The sequence below is a fragment of the Aquarana catesbeiana genome, linkage group LG04 (assembly GCF_042186555.1).
Source record: "Aquarana catesbeiana isolate 2022-GZ linkage group LG04, ASM4218655v1, whole genome shotgun sequence".
In the NCBI taxonomy this organism is placed as follows: Eukaryota; Metazoa; Chordata; class Amphibia; order Anura; family Ranidae; genus Aquarana; species Aquarana catesbeiana.
In genome coordinates, this window is record NC_133327.1 from 61,212,723 (window position 1) to 61,235,248 (window position 22,526).

At 44.5% G+C, this 22,526-nt stretch overlaps 1 protein-coding gene across 1 annotated transcript in view; it reads right to left on the minus strand.

Annotated features, from left to right (window-relative positions):
• PLA2G7 (phospholipase A2 group VII) overlaps positions 1–19,079 on the minus strand; it is a 109,082-nt gene extending 90,003 nt beyond the window's left edge. The window contains exon 1 of the mRNA XM_073625257.1: positions 18,941–19,079. The gene's annotated coding sequence lies outside the window, so the exon portion shown is untranslated. The remainder of the gene's footprint in view (positions 1–18,940) is intronic.
• Between the last annotated feature and the right edge of the window lie 3,447 nt (positions 19,080–22,526).

The following is a 22,526-nucleotide window of genomic DNA, read 5'->3' on the forward strand; positions in this document are numbered from 1 at the left end:
ACTTGGGTGGGCTGGGCTGGGCCGGGCGGAGGGGCAAAACGCAGGTGCTAGCAGGTATCTGGGCTGATTCCGCTAACACTGCGTTTTTGGGAACCCTAAACTGCTGGGGACGCTAGTATAGATCTGATCGGATCAGATATTGATCCGTTCAGATACTATACCACTAAGGGAGGCGTATGCTGCGTGCGTGGGTGTTAGCGGTACTGGCGCTAACCTGACGCCTGGGGCTGGTGCTTGCCAGTTCACCAAAATGCTACCAAAAAAACTGTTAGCGATCGCAGGGATCAGGCCTGACTCTGTGAACGCTGCAGTTATGCGTTTAGTGTTTTGTAAGTGACAGCGATCGATCGATACTGCACTTAGGTGGGCTGGGCGGAGGCACAAAACGCAGGTGCTAGCAGGTATCTGGGCTGATCCCGCTAACACTGCGTTTTTGGGAACCCTAAACTGCTGGGGACGCTAGTATAGATCTGATCGGATCAGATATTGATCCGTACAGATACTATACCACTAAGGGAGGCGTATGCTGCATGCGTGGGTGTTAGCGGTACTGGCGCTAATCTGACGCTGCCTGGGGCGACGCATATCACCGCCGGGCGATCAGGGGGCTAAACCTTTATTTGGTAATAAACGGCGGGTGCCCTGACACTATAAAAAATAAACGAAATAACCAGCGTCATCCGTAACGGTTATACGGTGATCAGTGGTGAAAGGGTTAACTAGGGGGCAATCAAGGGGTTAAAACATTTATTCGGAGTATATGGGGGTCCCTGTCTCTATAAAACGCTGACGGCGAACCTAAATATTTACCTCACTAACTAGCGTCACCAGCGACACTAATACAGCGATCAGAAAAATGATCGCTTAGCAACACTGGTGACAGGGGGTGATCAAGGGGTTAAAACTTTATTAGGGGGGGTTAGGGGGGTACCCTAGACCTAAAGGGGGGTAATACTAACTGTCCCAACACTGTAACTGTCACAAACTGACACTATGCAGTAATCAGAAAAAAAAAAAAAAAAAAAAAACTGCTGGTGTCAGTTTGTGACAGGGGGGGGGGGGGGGGGTGATTGGGGGGGGATCGGGGGGCGATCGGGGGGGGGATCGGAGTGTTTTGTGTGCCTGGCATGTTCTACTGTGTGTGTGTGTGTTGTGCACTCACATAGATGTCTTCTCTCCTCGGGCCGGAACGGAAAATACCGACCCGAGGGGAGATGACATCACTTCCTTTGCTGCTGTTTAGCATACAGCAGCAAAGGAATGTTTTCATTGGCCGGCGGCGATCGCGAGGGGGGGGCCACGAACGGATGGTCTCCCCCTCATCACCGATCGTCGCTGGACAAAAGACGTCCGCCTCGGGCACCGGGGGGGGTCCGATCGGACCCCCCACCCGCGGAAGGCAAATCACGTACCCTGTACGTGATTTTGCCTGTCCGTGCCACTTTGCCGACGTACATCGGCGTGAGGCGGTCGTCAAGTGGTTAAATGAGTCGCCCTTGAATGAGCACAGGAGAGGCTGTTTGCTTTCAGACTCTCTCTCTTTAACCACTTGCCGACCGCCCCATAGCACATTTACTGCTACAGGGTGGCCACGCTGTGCAGGATCACATATACATACGTTATCTTGCATGTCCGGGTATTGGGCGGGAGTGTACGTTGCCGGCGGCTCGCTCCTGCTGTGATACTATACAGTGGGTCCCGTGGACCTGATGTCCACCAGCACCCGCTGATTGTTCTGTACACAGGCAGAACAGTAGTCTGCCTTCTGTCAGTACAGAATCCATGGATCCTGTGTTCTTGTAAAGCAGTGGCACTGATCCATGCCTTCCACTAGTAAAAGTACCCCCCCAGTTAAAAAACACATTTTAGGCACACAGTTAACCCTTTGAGTACCCCTGATGTTAACCTCTTCCCAGCCAGTGTCATTAGTACCTTGGCAGTGCATATTTTTAGCACTGATCACTGTATTAGTGCCACTGGTTCCCAAAGTGTCAGTTAGGTGTGCGATTTGTCCGCCTCAATGTCGCAGTCCCGCTATAGGTCGCCGATTGCTGCCATTAATAGTAAAAAAAATGTAAATAAAATAAAAAAATTCCACAAATATATCCCATAGTTTATAGACACTATAACTTTTGCACAAACCAATCAATATACGCTTATTGGGATTTTTTTTTACCAAAAATATGTAGCAGATTACATATTGGCCTAAATTAATAAAGAAATTAGATTTTTATAGCGCAAAAAATAAAAACCACAGATTTGATCAGATGCCACCAAAAGAAAGCTCTATTTGTGAGAAAAAAAGGACACAAACTTGTTTGGGTAAAGTGTCAGTTAAAAAAACGTAGTGCCACATCGCAAAAAATGGCCCGGTCAGGAAAGGGGGTAAATCTTCCAGAGGCGAAGTGGTTAATTGAATCTACTGAGCTATCTAAACACAGCAAGGAGGAGGTAGGTGATTCCTCTGATTAATTCAGCTGTGTGTAAATTTGACCTCTAGCTACTGAGCTCTGTAAACAACCGGCCTTTTGTTTAGCGAAGCAGGTAAGGTTAGTCTGCAAAAATGTGAAAAGAAACCTACAGCTCCACCTGCTGGCTTCAAATGAAAATACATAGTATTTATTTGAAATGTTTTATATATACTGAACAAATTTTTTTTCTTTTATTGTACTGCAATGTATTAAAAATTAGAAAAACATTTTGATACCTAAATCCTGTTGTGGTGCCAGTAGTAACCAACACAAAATGTTGTTTAGAACATACCTCTACTACCCCGCAGACATAAAATCTGTTAATTAGATTGAATAAAGTAAGAATGAAGCACGGAGTGTTTGTAGGTCGTTGGAACACAGGCGTCATTGCCAAATGTTTTTGTCCCTTCTATCTAGTATAGGTCAAGTGTGCTAACGTACATTTAACTGAATACAAAAATGTACACGTAGGACTAAAACTACAGTTCTTCCTCTTGTGGTTTATATTTATCAGATGAAATGCCAATCATAAAGAGAAAGAAAGACATTCTTATTACAAGTTAGTAATTTCGTTTCCAGTCTCACCTAATCTTAAAAAGCAACAAGTAAAGGAAACCAACAGAAAATGCTATCCAGATAGCAGTGCATCTGTTCTTAAAGGCCCACTCCAGGCATAAAAAAAATTCCCTTGCATCGGGCTTTCCTGCACTGCAAGAGTTAAATGCATGTTAAGTCTAGGGGGTAGAGGAAAAGGCTTTCATATTTACCTTATTGCTTGCACCTCCAGCCGTTGGGGGAGTAAGGGTGCATTACGCCCCCCTGACCCCTGCACTGTGTGTTATGTATTCCTAATCCCAGCACTGACTGCAGCCCTCTGTGCGATACATATGCGTAACACTTGAACTCTTTGCATTACGCACCCTGGACTACTGCGTTCTGTACATTACGCACTAGTGGTGGCTGGTGCTCCATCGGTCAGGGGGAGCGGCAGACGGACCTGACCACGGATGCTCCCCGTCGCTCCAGCCAGCCACCGCGCACCATATACACACACACACATACACCCCCCGCCGGCTCTCTTACCTTGTGCTTCCCCTCTCCGTGTCCCAGCCTCCTTGTCTCCCCTCTCTATCTTGATGCCAGGGGATGGGTACAGCGGGCGCAGCACACAGGCATCCCCGTGGCTCTGTACTGAGCTCCGGCTGTAGGGAGATGACAGCCTATAGAATTCTCCTCTGTGGCGGCTGGTGGGTTGGTGGGTCCGGATTCCCCAATCAGAACGCTTCTCCTTTGTTGGGAAATGAGTCTCAGACCCACTTCCTAATTGGCCGGGAGGATAATCAGTGTGAAAATAGTGAATAGCACGTGATTAGAGCCCCTTTTTCAAAGCTCTAATCACATGCTTTGAAAAAAAAAAAATCCCCCCCTTGGAATCCATGCGTCCGGTTCCCTGCATGCAAATTAGGGGGGCCGGACGCATGGATGGCCCTTACCACTGTACTCTGTGTTATGTAATCCTAAACCCAACTCTTTGCACACACCCTGTACTCTGTGGAATACACTGACTGCTGCAGTCTGGGTGTTACATACTCCTGACCCTTGAACTTTTTCCATTACACACCCCTGACCCATGCACTCTGTGCGTTACGCACCCCTGACCCCTGCACTCTGCGTTATGTAATCCTAAAAGCAACACTGACTGCAGCACTCTGAGCGTTACATACTCCTGACCCTTGAACTCTTTGCATTAAGCACCCTTGACCTCTGCACTCTGTGCATTACGCACCCCTGACCCCTACACTCTGCTTTATGTATTCCTAAACCCACCACTGACTGCAGCAATCTGTGCGTTACATACTACTGACCTCTTTGCATTAGGCAGTGGCTGCGCAGGTGCAGAAAGACCTTAGCTTTCAGTCATTCTGGATGGCTGAAGGCTGAGGTTATTCTGTACACGAGTCACTACTGCATGAATCACTCATTCAGGGGAAGAAGCAAACAATGTATAGGTATCAGCAAAAACACAGGCTCAGAATGACTTTGGCTTCAAACCATTCAGAATGATCGCAGTCCGAGGTTTCTCTGCACCTGTGCAGCTGCTGCTTCCTATACATTGTCAGTGTTTACATCTTCCCCTGGCTTGTATTCACTAGGTAATGGTGGAAAGACTAATGGCTATGTCCATTTACAATGTATGCATGTAAACGGTCAGCCAAAGCTTTACATGTATACAGTGAAAAGGGGGATCACAAAGAGACCAATGGCGCACCTTTCTCTTGTTTTGGTTTACATAGCCAAACGCTACCGACTGAAACAGAGCTGTGTGAATAGGCACATAGCATACGATATGAGCCCTAAAGTGATGGATTTGACTTCAGCCAAGCGATTACTTCTATTCTTTGAAGAGCCTGAGAATTATATTATTATTCAAAATTTAGTTGCACACAATTTCTGTTCATGAAACAGAGAACCATTGCATAAGCATCAGTGTAGAGCAGTGTCTCTTAGCCAAGGCAAGCATGGGGCCCAGTTTGCCCTGGATCAGCATTATGTGTTTTCATGGTGCGGGCAGTCCAGCCACCAGCACCAAAACAACAAATGACACTCTAGGGCAGTATGCCCGGTGTCTTTCTTTGTTTTGGTGTTGGTGGCTGGCCTGTCTGCACTATGGCAACACATGATGTTGATCCACAGCAGGCGGCATGCATGGCCACCTCCAGCATTCAGGAGAAGATGGAAGTCTGGTTTCTCCAGATCTGCTCAACCTCTGCCGTGTTGCTGGAGCCAAAAGATAGGGCTCTCATTTGAAGAGGGGCTGTGTCATTGGGGGACTCTGATGGGTGATGGGGGAAATCTCATGTTATGGGGGATACTCTGATGTATAAGGTGTACTCTGACACAGGGCCGGGACAAGGGGTTGGGAGAAGGGGTGGCTGTCCTGGGTGCAGCGTGAATTCTCGGGATGGAGGCGCCACAAGTTCTTTTTACTATAAGGCTGACAGGAGTAGTGACAGCTCCATCACTACTTCTGTCAACCCAGCGCTGGAAGCGGCAAGGAGAGAGCCAGGAGGAGGTGTGGGCTGTGCTCTCTCACCCTCGCCTCCTCATAAGCTCGCACCTAATGAAGAGGGAGCGGTACAATTTGGCATCTCTGCCCTGGGCACTGGATGATCTTGTCCCGGCACTGCTCTGACATATCGGGGGTCTCTGATGTATAGGGGGAATTCTGACATGATGGGGAGGCCTCTACATGAAGAGGCAGCTCTGAAGTGATGAGGGGGGCTTCTGATGTGAAATTAATTTCATCAAGGTGGTTGCGTGCATCATCCCAGGCTCAGGTTTCCCATTCATAAGTAACATTTACATTTTTTACATTTTAGACTGGTGTGTCTCAGGATTTTGCATACTTGTAAAAGGTTGTGCATACTTTGCGACTGAAAAAAGGCTGAGAAAGGCTGCTTTCACACTTCTCTGTTGCAAAAATGTGATTAAAAACACATATGCATTTTAGCCACGTTTTTAAAAGTGTTTTTTTGCCACGTTTCCGATGCATTTTGCACCTGTGAAAAAAGGACATGTGACTCAAAAAATGCACCAAAAACACAACACACAGATGAATTTTCTATTCATTTCAATGGGGAGGTGCATTTTTGGTGCAGTTTTTTTACCGCACCAAACATGCACCAAAAATGCAGCTTGCAGGATTTTGAAAAACGCAACCGACTGGTGTGTAGAGAATGTTGTACTTATGTTACCTACTAGCTTTACCATCTTTGGGCAGTTCCCATATGTTATGGACAGACAATACCAAAACAAAACTGAAAGCAGCCTTACCACTGAGGACAACAGTTTTCACAATCTTGAAAAATCTGAAAAGTGTCAATAAGCTACTTCTTTTTTTTTTTTTTCACAGGGTTTTTCAAATTGCAAAACAACGGTATGGGTAAAGTCAGGTTTTGAAAATATTGGCACAGCACATAACAACCTCACAAAAAAGAAATGAAAAAAACTGACTACTAAAAATCTACTATTGACAGCAGATCTTATCCAACAGCTACTGCATGTAATCATTTGTCAGTATGTAACTATCTCAGTACCTGTACAAACCTAGGAAGCTAACGCATTTCAGCTTACAAAGCCTTACTCAGCTATGAGTAAGGCTTTAAAAGGCGAAACGCATTAGCTTTCTGGTGTAAACTGGACCACTTGATTCTAAATAGATAAACTCTGCGGATTATGTATGGACTCCAGCATTGACTTTTTCGAGCACAAAGTAGATGCGGCTGACAAGTGGATGGTGGGTATTTGTTTGGTGAGACAAATTTAGGAATAACTTATTCTGTATTTACATTTGCCAAACTGTTTACTGTCATCTAATGTAATGTAATACAATGTTATTAGAAAAGATAATAAACCTTGTCGGTGTAGCACCCTCTAGTAGTGTGTGCTAGCATAGGGGTAGGTAAATTATAGGTAGTAGAGTAGGTAAATTATTGTTTAGCTCAGAGCTAAGCCTGAGCTATGGAATCTGGGCCAGGGTTCAGTACACAAGAACAAAATAAAATGGAAAGCACACGCACCTAGTGCATTACCAAAATACATTTATTCAATGATAAAATCAATAAAAAATGAGTACTCACAAGGTGGCAAATAGTAAGCCAAAAAAACACAGTGTGGACACACATGTGCCGTAATCACATCACAGGGTATATGTGTGTCCACACTGCTCAGCACTTTTTTATGGCTTACAACTATTTGCCACCTTGTGAGTACCCATTTTTTTATTGATTTTATCATTGAATAAATGTATTTTGGTATAGCACTAGGTGCGTGCGCCTTCCATTTTATTTTGTTCTTGTAGTATCAATCGGATTACCCCATCTGAGGAGGGCAGCATCCGCTCAGTTTTTTTAATTATCGCTGTCCCTGCTGTTCTACACTACAGAAGACCTCATAGCGCTGGAAGTGACTGCTTGCCTTTTAACAAGGTTCAGTACAGTTCGGGGCTGGGTGACTCATCCTGGCAGCTCTCTGGAGCCTCCCCCTGGTCTAGAAAGTTTGAGAATCCTCTAGAATTAGAGGTTGGAGGTAAGGAGGAGCTGCCATGCATGAAGCCTCAGCCAATACCCAGTAGTGGGCTGGCAGGGGGCAGAGCTTACCTCATAAATGGTCATGCCAGCAGGGGCAGTTAGGTGGAAGATGTTGACACAGTGTAGAGGAAGCTGCCGGTGGCCCTCAGGGGTACCCCTTAGTCTGGGGGAGGGGGGTGTCCTGCCTTGGGCCGGGGCTTGGGTGCTGGAAGTATTCTGCCATAACACAGAGGAGGAAGTCTTTCCTGAGGGCAAGGGAGCAAGAGAGAGGACAGAGTGAGTAGTAGCAGTAGTAGTCAACACTGTGGGGGCTAACGGGGGGGGGGGTGTCTGCCACATGTAGCCAGTCTCCCTTGAAGACAGCGGTGGGCTTAAGTCTTCAGCCTTTTTCTAGAGATCTCCTGAGAGTCAGTCAGGAGGGCTGGTGAAGAGTCAGCTAGGTGGGTGGGCAAGAGTTAGTCGGGTGGACTGATGTGGAGAGTTAGCCTGGAGGGCTAATGATTGGGGCAGCTGCAACTAGGTGGGTTTGCATTGCCTGAAGAGGTGGTGTGAGGATCAGTAGCCACAGAGGAGGAATCACAAGATGTTTCAATACAACTGTGCTACACAAAAAGGGGCTACAAGTTCCTGCCTGCAACGGGCTATTGCTAATCTGACTGAGAGCCTGTCAGATAAATCAAAGTAATTCAGCTGGAGCAAGCAAGCAAGTACTGTGCAGGCGGAAAGTGGAGGAGACTGTATATAGGAAGATGTCCCTGAAGTTTTGCTGAAGTCAAGTGGCCATCCCATAACCTCCCATCCCTATCCAAGTTATTAACCCTCAATAAATAACAAAAACAAAGTCAAGGACTGTTTTTTGACTCTGTAGTGCCTGTGAAAATTTGGTGTGCCTGGCTGTGCAGGAGTGGGGGATCCAGTTCATCAGCAGTCCCTATGGGGGTGTGCTACATCCGTTCTCTGCTATGTCCCTTTGGGGAGATTTCCCTTCACTTCCTGTCCCATAGTCAAAAGCAAGTGATAGAAAATCCCTCCATTCCCCATCATTTCCCCTCTATACCAGTTTTGGGGACAACCCAGAATTTTTTTGATTTTCTGTCACTTTTACTCTGGGTAATAACAATAAACAGTACAAATAGAGGGTGAATTGCCCTAATGGGGCACAGACAGCAATAAAAAACATGACAGGTGTTTTAATCCCTTTCCGCTCTATCCAAAAAAAAAAAAAAATTCTGCCCTTAGTTATACGTTAACCAGTTAGATTAAAGCTCAACTCTGGGATATATGGGGGATGAAAGCCCTGTGTAAGCTCTAAACTGATCCATCAGAGCTTACACAGAGCTATGGACCCTTTTCTCATCCTTCTTAGACAGTGCTAGGCCAATCACAAGGCCCAGTGTATTCACACTGTGGGGCGAGTCACATGTCCACCCTTACCCCATATTTCAATACACTCCCAGCAACTGAACAGGTCACCACAATAACCCTCCCGACCTCTTTATAGACAGAATTCTGCATGGAATTTTCATGTTCTCCTTCTGTTCATGTGGGATACCTCCCACACTCCAAAGACATGCTGGTAGGTAGGTTACATAGTTACATAGTTACATAGTAGGTGAGGTTGAAAAAAGACACACGTCCATCAAGTCCAACCTATGTGTGTGATTATGTGTCAGTATTACCTTACATATCCCTGTATGTTGCGGTCATTCAGGTGATTATCTAATAGTTTCTTGAAGCTATCAATGCTCCCCGCTGAGACCACCGCCTGTGGAAGGGAATTCCACATCCTTACCGCTCTTACAGTAAAGAACCCTCTACGTAGTTTAAGGTTAAACCTATTTTCTTCTAATTGTAATGAGTGGCCCCGAGTCTTATTAAACTCTGTTCTGCGAAAAAGTTTTATCCCTATTGTGGGGTCACCAGTACAGTATTTGTAAATTGAAATCATATCCCCTCTCAAGCGTCTCTTCTCCAGAGAGAATAAGTTCAACGCTCGCAACCTTTCCTCATAACTAAGATCCTCCAGACCCTTTATTAGCTTTGTTGCCCTTCTTTGTACTCGCTCCATTTCCAGTACATCCTTCCTGAGGACTGGTGCCCAGAACTGGACAGCATACTCCAGGTGCGGCCGGACCAGAGTCTTGTAGAGCAGGAGAATTATCGTTTTATCTCTGGAGTTGATCCCCCTTTTAATACATGCCAATATTCTGTTTGCCTTATTAGCAGCAGCTTGGCATTGCATGCCATTGCTGAGCCTATCATCTACTAGGACCCCCAGGTCCTTTTCCATCCTAGATTCCCCCAGAGGATCTCCCCCCAGTGTATAGATTGCATTCATATTTTTGCCACCCAAATGCATTATTTTACATTTTTCTACATTGAACCTTATTTGCCATGTAGTCGCCCACCCCATTAATTTGTTCAGGTCTTTTTGCAAGGTTTCCACATCCTGCGGAGAAGTTATTGCCCTGCTTAACTTAGTATCGTCTGCAAATACAGAGATTGAACTGTTTATCCCATCCTCCAGATCGTTTATAAACAAATTAACAACTTGCTTACTGGGCACTTAAACCCCCCTCCTGCCCAGACCAATTTTGAGCTTTCAGCGCTGTCGCACTTTGAATGACAATTGCGCGGTCATATAACACTGTACCCAAATGAAATTTGTATCATTTTTTTCCCACAAATAGAGCTTTCTTTTGGTGGTATTTAATCACAGCTGGGGTTTTTATTTTTTGCTAAACAAACAAAAAAAGATGGAAATTTTTGAAAAAAAAAAAAAATCATGTTTAATAGTTTGTTATAAAATTTTGCAAACAGGTAATTTTTCTCCTTCATTGATATGCACTGATGAGGCGGCACTGGTGGGCACTGATAGGCTGCACTGATGGGCACGGATAGGCACAGATAAGGCGGCACTGATAGGCACAGTTAAGGCGGCACTGATAGGCACAGTTAAGGCGGCACTGATGGGGACAGATAAGGCGGTACTGATGGGCACAGATAAGGCGGCACTGATGGCCACGGATGGGCGGCACGGATGGGCGGCACGGATGGGCGGCACGGATGGGCAGCACGGATGGGTGGCACGGATGGGTGGCACGGATAGGTGGCACGGATAGGTGGCACGGATAGGTGGCACGGATGGGGGGCACTGATGGGGGGCACTGATGGGGGGCACTGATGGGTGGCACTGATGGGCAGTGATGGGCGGCACTGATGGGCACTTATGGGCACTGGTAGGTGACACTGATGGGCACTGATAGGTTGCACTGATGTGGGTGCTGATGGGTGGCACTGATGTGGGTGCTGATGGGTGACACTGATGGGTGGCACTGTGGGCACTGATGGGTGGCACTGTGGGCACTGATGGGTGGCACTGTGGGCACTGATGGGTGGCGCTGATTGATGGCACTGTGGGCACTGATGGGTGACTCTGGTGGGCACTGGTAGGCAGCACTGCTGCCTATTGCTTTGAGTTATAAGATCGCCGTGATCGGGACTGATGTCCCGATCACGGCCGCCGGTGATCGGGTTTTTTTTTTCCTCTTCACGCTGTCAGCGCGAGGAGGAAAAATAGCCGATTACCGGCTCTGTTTACATCACATGATCAGCTGTCATTGGCTGACAGCTGATCATGTGGTAAGGGGTCGGGACCAACCCCTTACTCTGATCTGTGATCAGGCGAGTCTCATAGACTCGCTGATCACCGAGCGCGCCGCGCGCGCCCTGCAGGAGGCGCGCAGGCCGCTCGTGCACGGGACGACGTCAATAGACGTCGTCCCGGCAATTTAGATCCGCGCTGTTGCCGTCATTTGGCAATGGCCCGGATATGAAGCGGTTAAATAGGATTGGTCCCAGCACAGAACCCTGGGGGACCCCACTACCCACCCCTGACCATTCTGAGTACTCCCCATTTATCACCACCCTCTGAACTCGCCCTTGTAGCCAGTTTTCAATCCAGGTACTCACCCTATGGTCCATGCCAACGGACCCTATTTTGTACAGTAAACATTTATGGGGAACTGTGTCAAATGCTTTTGCAAAATCCAGATACACCACATCTACGGGCCTTCCTTTAGGTTAATTGGCGCCTGTCTAAAACTGACCCTAATATGAATATACAAATTTGCTATGCACGTGTATCAAATTCTGCCTGCTGGTCCCAAGCCAAGTAATTGGGGAGGGTTGAGGAAAGACCTGGTGACCTACCTTGTAAAATATTCACCAAGAAATTTCTATGGAAAAAGGCTTTCAAGCATACCAGACAGAGAACTGACCCACAGAATTGCCAAGAGTTGGATATGACTAAATGGATTAATACACACTATGATAGACACTATGATAGACACTATGATAGACACTATGATAGTCTGATGCCCTGTCATGGTGTTAAAAGGAGCAAGGTTCTTACCCATATAGGTTGAGGGTCTCTAGGATGTGTTTTTGGTAGTTCACCATTCTCTAGGATTGGATATGCTACAAAATTAGGCAAAATTTGGGCAAAGTCACAAGAGCTTTTGATTGTAGACTTTGTGCCCCTAATTATAAAATATAGTCACTGGCTTGGATTCATCCATATCTGCAGCAACATTTCCAGCACTCAGGCCCCGTTCACATTGTCGCATAGTGGGAACGAGTGTTCCCGCTTCACGATTTTGACAGCACAATTATCACATGATTCACTTGAACGTTCTGCCCTATGAGCGTTTGTCGTCCCAAAAGAAGCTCCTCGCCCTTTTTGGATGACAAGCTTCATGCGATTTTTAAAGGCGTGGTTTGGCGTGATTGTTGTGCTATCCTGTCCTGTGACAATTAAATCCCATTACGCATGGGGTGCCACTGAAGGATAATGCGTGCAGCGTGCTGTGCTGCGATTGCCACGTGATTTGGCAATTCCAAATAATGAAGTGTGAATAGAGCCTTAAGGCGGGTACGCACTATAAGTTTTTTTTTGTTCAACCCCGCGGGGTGACTGAAAAAAAACCCGGTCAGAGCTGCCATACTAACCATGCAAGGTAGGTTCAATGATCTCTCCTGCTGAGCTGTTATGTTCTGACAGGGGGACGGCCCCCCCACCAGAACACTCTGATCAGCGCTCTCTGCCATTGCCTGAGAGTGCTGATCCGAAGTCGGTCGGCTGCTGGTATTACAGCATGCACGTCCGAAAAAAGCCGGACAGACCGACATACACACGGACCGAATGTTGGCGTTTTTTTTTTTTTTTAACCAGCCTTTGTCTCCCAACATTCAGCCCATGTATGGGGCTTTGGAAAGAGCTAAATGTAAACATAGTTAAAGTGGATTAAAATGCTAACATATACCCAGTGAACTGACAGGCCTCAGGTAATACACAGAGATTAAACAAATCCTCCTACATATGTTGTGCCCATTTATCTGCAGTCTTCACTTCTCTACATCTGTTCAAACAGATAAATTAATAAAGCTTGTCTGAGATTTCAGAAAAAAAGGGGCAGAGAGCTGTCACACACTGCAGAGCTCAGTAAGGAGAGCTCTGAGAGCTGATTGGAGGGAAGGGACACACACCCCTCTACACAGCACACAGCAACAGATCTGAGGCTGTCAATCAGCTGGAGCTCCCTCCCCTGTCACCATTTTTCTTTTGGTGTCAGGAAAACTTGCTAATAGCAGAGGAAGGAAGCAGCAGGCAGGAATTACACTTTTGCTCTTAAAAAGTACACACTACAGAGGGATATGCTTTGTTCATATTTCATGGCTGAGGTTTAAAACTACTGCATCATTCATGGTGTGTCACGCTCTTTAATTTGTTTGTTTTTTTTTGTTTAACCACTTGCCGACCAGCCGCCGCAGTTTTACTGCGGCAGAATGGCACGGCTGGGTGAAACAACGTTATGCTACGTCGCTTCACTCTGTGGTCACTAGGGGCGCGCGCCTGCTGCTCGCCCCCGGAGCCGATGCGAGTGCCCGGCGGGCGCGATGACCGCCGGTCTCCAGTGATCGCTCGTGAAAACACAGAGAACCAGAATCTGTGTGTGTGTTCTTTGAGGGGAGAAGAGACTGATCGTGTGTTCATACAAAGTATGAACAGCGATCTGTCATCTCCCCTAGACAGTCCCCTCCCCCCTTCAGTAAGAACACAGAGAGGGAACACAGTTAACCCCTTGATCGCCCCCTAGTGTTAACCCCTTCCCTGCCAGTGACATTTTTACAGTAATCAGTGCATTTTTATAGCACTGATCGCTGTATAAATGCCAATGGTCCCAAAAATGTGTCAAAAGTGTCCAATGTATCCACCATAATGTCGCAGTTCCGATAAAAATTGCTAATCGCCGCCATTATTAGTAAAAAAAAAAATAATAAAAATGCTATAAATCTATCCCCTATTTTGTAGACGCTATAACTTTTGCGCAAACCAATCATTATACACTTATTGCGATTTTTATTACCAAAAATATGTAGAAGAATACATATCGGCCTAAACTGAGGAAAAATTTGATGTTTTTTTTTAAATGGGGATATTTATTATAGCAAAAAGTACAAAATATTATGTTTTTTTCAAAATTGTCGCTCTTTTTTTGAATAAAAACCGCAGAGATGATCAAATACCACCAAAAGAAAGCTCTACTTGTGGGAAAAAAAGGACGTCAATTTTTTTTGGGTGCAACATCACACGACCGCGCAATTGTCGGTTAAAGCGACGCAGTGCCGAATCGCAAAAACTGGCCTGGTCATTCAGCTGCCAAATCTTCCGGGGCTGAAGCAGTTAAGCAAACTTTATAGAATGTCACAGAGTGACATCTCATTAAGTTCTCTTGGCCACGGCATAGCGTGAGGCAGTGGATTGTGTCGTTCTGTGCTGCGCTGAAAAAAAAGTGCTGCATGCTGTACTTCTTTCAGTTCCCACCAATACAACTCAGTGGTGTGAGCTGGTCAGGCAGGAGACAAGGCATTTTGCGATAATGATGATGGGACTGCACTGGAATGGCTGCCCAATGCAGTCTTACAGCACCTGATGTAAAAGGGGTTCTAAAGCAAAAGAGCCTCTAGGTTTGCAGTGAATATACTACAAATGTCTAGTAAGTACATTCCCGGACCTAGATGAGACATTGGGGTTAATTTACTAAAACTGGAGAGTGCAAAATCTGGTGCAGCTCTCAAAACAATCCAATCAGCTTCCATGTTCTATTGTTAAAGCTTAATTGAACAAGCTGAAGTTAGAAGCTGCTACCATGCAGAGCTACACCAGATTTTGCACTCTCCAGTTTTAGTAAATTAACTGAATCTATTCCCTCTTGAGAAGAGGAGATTAAGGGGGGATATGATCAACATGTACAAATACATAAGTGGTCCATATCGTGAACTTGGTGTTGAGTTATTCACTTTAAGGTCATCACAGAGGACAAAGAGGGGGCACTCTTTACGTCTAGAGGAAAAAAGCTTTCATCTCCAAATACGGAAAGCTTTCTTCACAGTAAGAGCTGTGAAAATGTGGAAAAGACTCCCTCCCGAGTTGTTTCTGGCAAGCTCAGTAGCTTGCTTTAACCTCCCTGGCGGTTTTCCTGAGTGTGGCTCGGGGTTCAATTTCAGCACCATTAGTGTTAACCCCGAGCCACACTCAGGATTACATCTCAGGATCCTGGTGCGGTATACTTACCTTGTCCCCAGGGTCCTGCGATGTCCCCCCGCTGTGTCTGCGGGCTCTGTCCTCTGCCCGAAGCCTCTCTGTGCCAGGCTCCGTTCCCTGCGAGCGTTGCGACCCACGGGGGGCAGAGCCTGGTGGCAAATTCAAAAAAGTCAAAAATCATAATACATACAGTACTGTAATCTTACAGATTACATTACTGTATGAAATAATTTCACATCCCTTTTGTCCCCAGTGCTTTGTCCAGTGCCCTGCATGCAGTTTTATATTATATATACTGTTCTTTCTGCCTGGAAACTGGAGATTATCCATAGCAACCAAAAAGTGTCCCTTTACGTCAAAAGTGGTTTTAGACCAGCTAGAAAACAGCGATAGTAAATTAGAACACTTGCAGAATTGAGCGATAGTGAATCGTTGGGAAATTAATTTTATTACTATTATATTATTATTTTTTATAATTATTAATATTTATTTATTATATTATCATTTATGATTTTGTGTTTCAAACTTCATCATACCCGGGATATCTACTAGACTCTTGGTGGACAGATTTAAGTGTGTTATTGCTAAGAATTACAGACCTACAATATAAAATGCCAAATTTCTATGCAAAATAATTGTACCGCTTTGAGACGCAAAAATCTGACATAATCATACCGCCAGGGAGGCTACGAAAGGCCTGGATTCTTTCCTAAATGTACAGAATATAATTGGGTACTAACATTTATAGGTAAAGTTGATCCAGGGAAAATCCAATTGCCTCTCGGGGGATCAGGAAGGAATTTCTTTCTCTGCTGGAGCACATTGGATCATGCTCTGCTGAGGTTTTTTGCCTTCCTCTGGATCAACTGTGGGTGTAGGTTTGTGTATATGGGATTGTATTGTATTTTATTATTTTTTTGGGTTGAACTTGACTAACTATGTAAATCAACCCCTATATTTCTTTTTTTTTTGAAAATGTTATTTTATTGAAGATGATTTGTATAGGTACAGAACATAGCCTTTGGGCATTCCCCGGCTAATAAATACAGATAACACAAACTGCTAAATAATACAACTTAAAAACATTCCATACACTGCGCTCGGCCATTCTAATAATTTATTTCAAGGATTAACCACTTGAAGTCCGGGCCATAGCCGAATGACGGCTACAGCGCGGACCTCAATTTCCGGAAGGGCGTCGGGTGATCACCGATCCAAGTAAGGGGCCGATCCCGGCCCCTTACCATGTGATCAGCTGTCAGCCAATGACAGCTGATCACATGATGTAAACAAAAGCTCGATAATCATTTTTTTTTCACCGGCTTATGTTCAAGGGACATCGGTCCCGAAGAGGAAGGAGGCACATCTGTCTCCTCTGTGCCCACCAGTACCCCCCTGCCAGTGCCACCTGCCATTGCTACCTACCAGTGCCCATTAGTGCCACCTATCAATGCCCATGAGTTCCACCTATCAATGCCCACAAGTGCCACCTATCAATGCCCACCAGTGGTGCCAATCAGTGCCACCTAGCAGTTCTGCCCATCAGTGTAACCGATCAGTGCCCATTATTGCCACCCATCAGTGCCCATCACTGCCACCTATCTGTGTCCATCAGTGCTGCCTCATCAGCCTACATCAATGAAGGAGAAAAATTACATGTTTGCAAAATTTTATAACAAAATATAAAAATATATAAAAAATTTTTTTTAAATTCGGTCTTTTTAAATTTTTTTAACAAAGAATAAAAACCACAGTGGTGATCAAATACCACCAAAAGAAAGCTCTATTTGTGGGAAAAAAATGATAAAAATTTCATTTAGGTACAGTGTTGTATGACCGCGCAATTGTCATTCAAAGTGCTTCAGCGCTGAAAGCTGAAAATTGGTCTGGACAGGAGGGGGGTTTAAGTGCCCAGTAAGCAAGTGGTTAATGAATTACAAGGAGATTCCTGCTCCCTCTCAACCAACAGACATCAGGAGAACATTTACTCATAGTTGGATTTATACCCGAACGAATGAAGTGTGAGTCACTGCAAAGGAGTAAAACCATATACAGGCGGTCCCCGGGTTACAAACAAGATAGGGACTGTAGATTTGTTCTTAAGTTGAATCTATTTATAAGTCGGAACAGGTACATTTTTTTAAGTGTAACTCCAGCCAAAAAAACTTTTTAAGCTTTTTGGATTGCATAGGGAAGGGTTAACACCCCTGTAACATTTGTTTTGCTGTCTGTGCCCCTGTTCAGAAGATTTCACCTCACTTTCTGTCCCTATGCCAATTGGATTTTGAAAAATTTGGGTTGTTGTGGAAACATGTAGACAATAAAAAAAGGGTTTATAGGGCGCACAGGACTAACATGATCCAGAAAATGTCTCTACTAAAATTAGGCAGTCCAAAATAAAAAGAAAGGTGTTGGTAAGGATGATGGAAAGGTAGGATGATCTTCAGCAAAAAGGGCTGCAACTTTAAAAGACTGAAGCAGGCTCTATAATGACACAAGAAAACAACAAAGGCGCCTCTAAGTGCAGAAGATTAACAATTTTAATGCCCCAAAACGGGTTAAAAACACTTACAGAATGGAAGTGGTAATCAGGCACATCATAATTTAAGTTGCATTGGAAAGGGTGGCGGTCAGAGGAAGCCTTCAGATGGAATGGATGTGATCACTAAACACAGCGGTGTAGGACACAGGAAGCCGTTGTGAAGCCGGCGTCATCAGCTGGAAGGACGGTGAACCCGGAAGTGATGTCATCCACGGAGCGGCTCAATAACCAGCCTGAACCGTAAACAAACAGCCTGGACGAGGATGTGATGTCATCAGAAAGGGACGCGTTTCGGAACCATCAATCGTTCCTTTTTCAACCTGTCAGGTTGTTAAAATTGTTAATCTTCTGCACTTAGAGGCGCCTTTGTTGTTTTCTTGTTGTGGAAACATGGACTGGTGATAAAGCATCAGTGGAGAGACACCTTTTTCCCATAATAACTTTTACAGGAGTGAATTTCCCTTCCTAGGGGTAGATTTCCTCTCACTTCCTGTTGTCCCCCTCCGTTTGTAAGTATGATTTGTATGCAAGTTGGATGTTTGTAACTAGGGGACCGCCCTATATATCTTGGGCTAAACCATATCAGGGGTGAATAGATTCAGTCCATGTACTCCTGATCGTCAGCTGTATAGTCTGAGTCTGTCCACAAGTGCCAGACCTTCTCAATTTTTTTTTAGGTCAACCCCCGAGACAAATAGGTAGCTTTGTATAGGGGTACAATCCTATTGATTAGACACTTCCAGAAGGATAAAGTAGGGGCCGTGGCTGATTTCCACTTGAGCACTATCACCTTCCTGGCATAAAATAATAAGAGACCCTGTATATCCATTGAAGGCTAACTAATTCCCCTAGATTAGGATGGTGAAGGAAAACTGGAAATTTACTTTGAGTATGGACTTTAGAGGAAGCCTATAAACCGAAAAAAAGGCAACTAGTGAATATGTAACAAAAAAAGAAACAGAGAGGGATAATCAATCGCATTCTCTGCTATAGAAGTAATCACCATAATTTTCCGTGATGGAGATCGCTGCATAACCTTTGAGTCAATGTCAGTAGGAAATCGCTAATTCCACACACATTTACTGTAGATGCGAAATTGCAGGAATTAAAAGTTCAGTGAAAGTTATATATGGATGTCAGCCCGGGGGAAGATCTCTCAAAAAAGAAATGCCACGTTTCCTTTGCTAAAAATAATATGAAGATTATTAGACGGCGTGCACAAGCTGCTTACCTCGGGGCTGCGGTTGTAATTTTCCTGGTCTGGATCCCTCACTGGAGCATTGTGTTCCAAGCCTCAGCTGACACACACACACAGCTCTGACCTTTTCTGTATACAGCTGTGTGTTCATGGGATGGGACTGAGCCTCTTTCCTGACGTTGGTTCACGGCATATAGGGAGGAGCTGCACTTTATCTTACTTTTTTTTTGCCACAGATTACGATACTGTGTAGAAGTACAGTAAAGCTGAACATGAACTGTTTTTTTCTTCTAAAAGATTCATCCATTCACACCATGAAGCACAGATGGACGAATATCCCACTACGGCTATTGTAATCTGACAGCTGGCGCCGGTGGTTGTCAGAATACCTAAACAGTGCCTGCATCCAATGCCTAGTACATACAATCAGATGATCGGATGATAAAAATCGTTTTCGGAGTGATCGTACGAAAAGCTGATCATTAGTACACAGCTTTCGAGAGCCGATCACTACAATTCATCCAACACTATCCAAAGGGAAAACGTTTTTCATACGATACCAGATTGTACGATATAGACTTGTGCACGATTGAAAATTTTGTTTCATTTCGTTTTCATTTGTAAAATAAATAATTTCGTTCTGTTATATTCGTTATGTTAAGTTAATTTGTTTTCGGATAATTTGTTATTTCTGTAGAGTATAGATATTTGTTATAACAAATCAATTCGTATTATTGTTTAATTGTTTTGTTTTCTGATAATACGTTATTTATGTATGTATATATATTCGTGATAACGATTCCTAGTTCGGAAAGTTTGTTTATTGAATCCATTAACACGGGCAGCAAAGTGGCACAGTGATGTAGTGGGTAGCACTCTCGCCTAGCAGTAAAAAAGGGTCGCTGGTCTGAATCCCAACCACGACACTACCTGTCTGGAGTTTGCATGTTCTCCCTGTGCCTGCGTGGGTTTCCTCCGGGTACTCCAGTTTCCTCCCACACTCCAAAGACATGCTGGTAGGTTAATTGGCTTCTGTCCAAAATTGGCCCTAGTATATGAATGTGAGTTGGGGACCTTGGATTGTGGGCTCCTTGAGGGTAGGGACTGATGTGAGTGTGCGATGTATGTGTGTAGCGCTGCGTAAATTGACGGTGCTATATGGGTACCTTAAATAAAATAATAATATAATAGATGAGCATCTTAATGAAACACAATGTACAGGGATTGGGGCAATTGTAGACACACACCCACACTCACTCAGGATGGACTGGACTTGTGTCTTTATTCAACCTTACTAACTATGTAACTATGTAACTATGTAACAAACACAATGACAATATCTCTTCTCCTCTGCTCAAATACAATACAACACCCTTCTCACTCAGTTCTCAGGAATGCACTTTGCCAGTAATCCAACCTCCAGCACAAAATTAATCAGCTGAATCAGTTTACTCTGAGTTGACCTTTTGTTTCATTAGACCTATAACGAATTAATGAATCATGCCAGGAGCCTCTCATGGGGCCCCCTACTGACCCAGTGGCCCTTGGGCAGTGCCCAAGTGCATAGTTGCCAACATTTCAAAAATTTTTTCAGGGACACTTTTTTTACCAGTGGTATATTTAGTGTAGCTGATATCCCCTATGTTCCTCTACACATTACAGTAGTAATCACAAAATTAAATGAGTATTAATAACGGGCAGAACAAATACAGTGGGGCCGGAAAGTATTCAGACCCCCTTAAATTTTTCACTCTTTGTTATATTGCAGCCATTTGCTCAAATAATTTAAGTTAATTTTTTTTCCTCATTAATGTACACACAGCACGTCATATTGACAGAAAAACACAGAATTGTTGACATTTTTGCAGATTTATAAAAAAAGAAAAACTGAAATATCACATGGTCCTAAGTATTCAAATCCTTTGCTCAGTATTTAGTAGAAGCACCCTTTTGATCTAATACAGCCATGAGTCTTTTTGGGAAAGATGCAACAAGTTTTTCACACCTGGATTTGGGGATCCTCTGCCATTCCTCCTTGCAGATCCTCTCCAGTTCTATCAAGTTGGATGGTAAACATTGGTGGACAGCAATTTTTAGGTCTCTCCAGAGATGCTCAATTGGGTTTAAGTCAGAGCTCTGGCTGGGCCATTCAAGAACAGTCACGGAGTTGTTGTGAAGCCACTCCTTCGTTATTTTAGCTGTGTGCTTAGGGTCATTGTCTTGTTGGAAGGTAAACCTTCGGCCCAGTCTGAGGTCTTAAGCTCTCTGGAGAAGGTTTTTGTCCAGGATATCCCTGTACTTGACCACATTCATCTTTCCCTTGATTGCAACCAGCTGTCCTGTCCCTGCAGCTGAAAAACACCCCCACAGCATGATGCTGCCACCACCATGCTTCACTGTTGGGACTGTATTGAACAGGTGATGAGCAGTGCCTGGTTTTCTCCACACATACCATTTAGAATTAAGGCCAAAAAGTTCTATCTTGGTCTCATCAGACCAGAGAATCTTATTTCTCACCATCTTGGAGTCCTTCAGGTGTTTTTTTAGCAAACTCCATGCGGGCTTTCATGTGTCTTACACTGAGGAGAGGCTTCCATCGGGCCACTCTGTCATTAAGCGCCGACTGGTGGAGGGCTGCAGTGATGGTTGACTTTCTACAACTTTCTCCCATCTTCCGACTGCATCTCTGGAGCTCAGCCACAGTGATCTTTGGGTTCTTCTTTACCTCTCTCACCAAGGCTTTTCTCCCCCGATAGCTCAGTTTGGCCGGACGGCCAGCTCTAGGAAGGGTTCTGGTCATCTCAAACCTATTCCATTTAAGGATTATGGAGGCCACTGTGCTCTTAGGAACCTTAAGTACAGCAGAAATTTTTTTGTAACCTTGGCCAGATCTGTGCCTTGCCACAATTCTGTCTCTGAGCTCTTCAGGCAGTTTCTTTGACCTCATGATTCACATTTGCTCTGACATGCACTGTGAGCTGTAAGGTCTTATATAGACAGATGTGGCTTTCCTAATCAAGTCCAATCAGTATAATCAAACACAGCTGGACTCAAATGAAGGTGTAGAACCATCTCAAGGATGATCAGAAGAAATGGACAGCACCTGAGTTAAATATATGAGTGTCACAGCAAAGGGTCTGAATACTTAGGACCATGTGATATTTCAGTTTTTCTTTTTTAATAAATCTGCAAAAATGTCACCAATTCTGTGTTTTTCTGTCAATATGGGGTACTGTATGTACATTAATTAGGAAAAAAATGAACTTAAATGATTTTAGCAAATGGCTGCAATATAACAAAGAGTGGAAAATTTAAGGGGTCTGAATACTTTCCGTCCCCACTGTATGAAGATAAAAAGATCTCCTTTAGTTGAACTAACAAAAGTGTGCCCATTCTAGAGCTGGTAACATTGAAGATATTCAATATAATTTTAAAGAACTGTTTTTGTGGGTAAGAGGCATAGGGGAGGAGTATGGATGGTATAAAAGTGGGAAGTATGTGCAGGTGAGGGAGAGGAATGTGGAGGGTATAACAGTGGGCACTATGTACAGGAGAGGAGTGTGGAAGATATGGCAGTGGGCACTATGTACAGGAGAGGAGTGTGGAGGGTATGGCAGTA